This window comes from Capricornis sumatraensis, chromosome 21 (assembly GCF_032405125.1).
Source record: "Capricornis sumatraensis isolate serow.1 chromosome 21, serow.2, whole genome shotgun sequence".
Lineage (NCBI taxonomy): Eukaryota > Metazoa > Chordata > Mammalia > Artiodactyla > Bovidae > Capricornis > Capricornis sumatraensis.
In genome coordinates, this window is record NC_091089.1 from 31,963,158 (window position 1) to 31,966,917 (window position 3,760).

The following is a 3,760-nucleotide window of genomic DNA, read 5'->3' on the forward strand; positions in this document are numbered from 1 at the left end:
ATGAACCAGAGATCAAATTGCCAACATCCTCTGGATCATGGAAAAAGCAAGAGAGTTCCAGAAAAACATCTATTTCTGCTTTATTGACTATGCCAAAGCCTTTGACTGTGTGGATCACAGCTGTGGAAAATTCTGAGAGACATGGGAATACCAGACCACCTGACCTGCCTCTTGAGAAATCTGTATGCAGGTCAGCAAGCAACAGTTAGAACTGGACATGGAATAACAGAATGGTTCCAAATAGGAAAAATAAGTACGTCAAGGCTGCATATTGTCACCCTGCTTATTTAACTTATATGCAGAGTACATCATGAGAAACGCTGGGCTGGAAGAAACACAAGCTGGAATCAAGATTGCCAGGAGAAATATCAATAAACTCAGATATGCAGATGACACCACCTTTATGGCAGAAAGTGAAGAGGAACTAAAAAGCCTCTTGATGAAAGTGAAAGAGGAGAGTGAAAAAGTTGGCTTAAAGCTCAACATTCTGAAAACAAAGATCACAGCATCCAGTCCCATCACTTCATGGGAAATAGATGGTGAAACAGTGTCAGACCTTATTTTTTTTGGGCTCCAAAATCACTGCAGATGGTGACTGCAGCCATGAAATTAAAAGACACTTACTCCTTGGAAGAAAAGTTATGACCAACCTAGATAGCATATTCAAAAGCAAAGACATTACTTTGCCGACTGAGGTCCGTCTAGTCAAGGCTATGGTTTTTCCTGTGATCATGTGAGAGTTGGACTGTGAAGAAGGCTGAGTGCCAAAGAATTGATGCTTTTGAACTGTGGTGTTGGAGAAGACTCTTGAGAGTCCCTTGGACTGCAAGGAGATCCAACCAGTCCATTTTGAAGGAGATCAACCCTGGGATTTCTTTGGAAGGAATGATGCTAAAGCTGAAACTCCAGTACTTTGGCCACCTCATGCGAAGAGTTGACTCATTGGAAAAGATTCTGATGCTGGGAGGGATTGAGGGCAGGAGGTGAAGGGGACGACAGAGGATGAGATGGCTGGATGGCATCAGTGACTCAATGGACGTGAGTCTGAGTGAACTCTGGGAGATGGTGATGGACAGGGAGGCCTGGTATACTGCGATTCATGGGGTCACGAAGAGTCGGACACGACTGAGCGACTGAACTGAACTGATAAGAAGCTCAAATCAGATGCTCTGTAACAACCTAGAGGGGAGGGATCGGTGGGATGTGGGAGGAAGGTTTAAGAGGGAGGGACATCCATAAACTTATAGCTGATTCATGTTGATATATGGCAGAAACCAACACAATATGGCAAAGCAATTATCCTCCGATTAAAAATAAATAATTTTAAGAAAAAAAACCTTTAATGATCAAATCTAACTAAAGAACTAATGTTAAGGTATGAGAGCAATATATAGATGTAAAGGGTTTTTATTTTCTTGAAAAATTGAAAGTGTTAGTTGCACAGTCATGTCCAACTCTTGTGATCCAATGGACTGCAGCTCTCCAGGTTCCTCTGTCCTTGGATTTTTCAGGCAAGTATACTGGAATGGGTAGCCATTCCCTTCTCCAGGGAATCTTCCCAACCCAGGGATTGAACCTGGGTCTCTTGTATTGCAGGCATATTCTTTACAGTCTGAGCCACCAAGAAAACAATTTTATTATCATAGTATGAACAAATTAAAATATTTTATTTGGTTAAAAAAGAAGGGATTTAAACCTTGAATGCTAAATATTTTGGATCATGACAGAGGGACAATATATAAGGATTTTTTTTAGAGACCTGCTCACTGCTATTCAAAATATTACCAGTTTGGGTGAAATAGTCTGAATTTCAACTCTAACCTAAATGTTCTCTGTGTGGGTCAGTAATTTGTGCACCCTGAGCAGCAGCATCTGTTTCTAGATTGGGGTCTAGAAGCTCAGTGGCTGATGGACTCAGGCCAAGGCTGATTGACATATCAATCAAAGAGCTGAAGCTAAAGGCCAGTTCAAAAGGGGTGGCTGGATCTAAGTCTGAGGAAGTTGAGATTTGAAGGACAGAAGCCCCCAGGCACTAAGGGTTGAAGCGTCTATTGAGAGCTCTACCTCAGAAGTCTTGAAACCAGTAGGAAACTGGGCACAGCCTGGAATTAATTGTCAGCAGGCTAATGTGAGCTGTTGGAGTTCTGAGACACTTTGCTGAAGGCAGAGTGGTCAGGAATTCAGGAACTGTAAGATCTTACCAGATCCTGTCCAGCAGTGCTCGTCCATCTCGGTCAGGGTACGTGGTGGCGTCAACACACAAAACACTCAGCATAGTGTCTGTCACGTCAGGTGAATCCAGGGAATCTCACTATTCTCAGGACATGTGTGACTGGAGGGACTTTGGAGAACCCCCCAGGCATCTGAGCCCTCCTGCATCTGGGCTTTCTGCAGGGTCATGAAGAGACCAGTGCTGAGTGCTCAGTGCAAAGCATCCTAAGGAAGCTTCTAGAAGAATCTGTAGTAGTGAGAAGTTGATTGCCAATCACCTTTGGATGTAATATAGGGAAACAAATATACTTCAAAATATTTTGACTTATTTTGATACTTGCATTCAAGTTCAATGAGCTGAGAGAGGAAAGAGGAACAATTACAGAAAAATGGAAAAGTGAGGAAGTGACATTTTTGCTTTTGGAGACCAGAGGTACTCTGCCTTTTGTGGTTCACAAGCTTGCTTTGTGTCAGGAACTGTTTTTGTTACTTTAACTCATCTAATCGTCTTACTTTAGGCCTATAAAGTTGATATTATCAACACAGCCATTAAACAGAGTTTAAATAATTTATCCAAGGTCACAGAGCACAAAGTCAGGTCTCAGATCCCGGTGTTTTAGCTCTGGAGTCCACATCCTCAATCCCCATGCCCAGCTCACTTCTACTTATGTCTCCATCCTTAATGCAACTTCGTTTCCACAGTATAGAAAATCACTGTATTGCTTTGCTTTGTCAGCATTCCCAGGAATACATAAAAACCACCTTTGCTAACTGGACAAGAACATGACTAACATTGACAAATACAACGGGCTCTCAACTTGCTGGAATCAATTCATGTAAATTAGACATTACCACAATGTCTTTAAAAGGAACTCATTCATTAACTTAACAAGTCCTCATTGAATGCCCACTACATGGCAGGCACTAAGCTAGATATATAGGGTTGTGTGGTGTGCTAAAGACTATTTAATAGTCTCACCTGACTCTGAAAAATAAAAACAGCATGATATGTTAAAGTTGAAATAGTCTACATTATCAGGTGTCAGACTTACACTAAAGGTAAACTTCAGGATCACACTAAAGATAAACTTCAGTATCAAACTCCAGGCCTCACGAAACTGCCTCTATCTACCTTTAACTAGAATCAGCACAAAACAAAAGAACTCTATATATGTTTAGGTACTGTGTACAGATAATGCAGGCACACTCCTACAAAGGAAAAATTGACCAGTTCCATTGCAAGAGAAGGGTTAGAAATGTTAAAATTAAATCCATGCCTTTCTGATATTTCTACACTGGAAAGATGGGGGGAGCATTTAAAAAGAAAAGAATGATTTGATGTGAATCAATCAGCCAACAAGTGTAGGAACACGACTAGAGTTTTGGTCAGAGGTTCTTTGCACTGTGCTTTCCATGACCTCTGAAAGCAGTGTCAGACAATTGGTTGGAGAAAGAGTGAAAGTTGCAGTTCTGTTATATAGTAATTTCATGTCAGAAAGGAATTAATTGTCCATTCTCTTTGTGCTCTTGATAGTTGTGGTCAATGAAT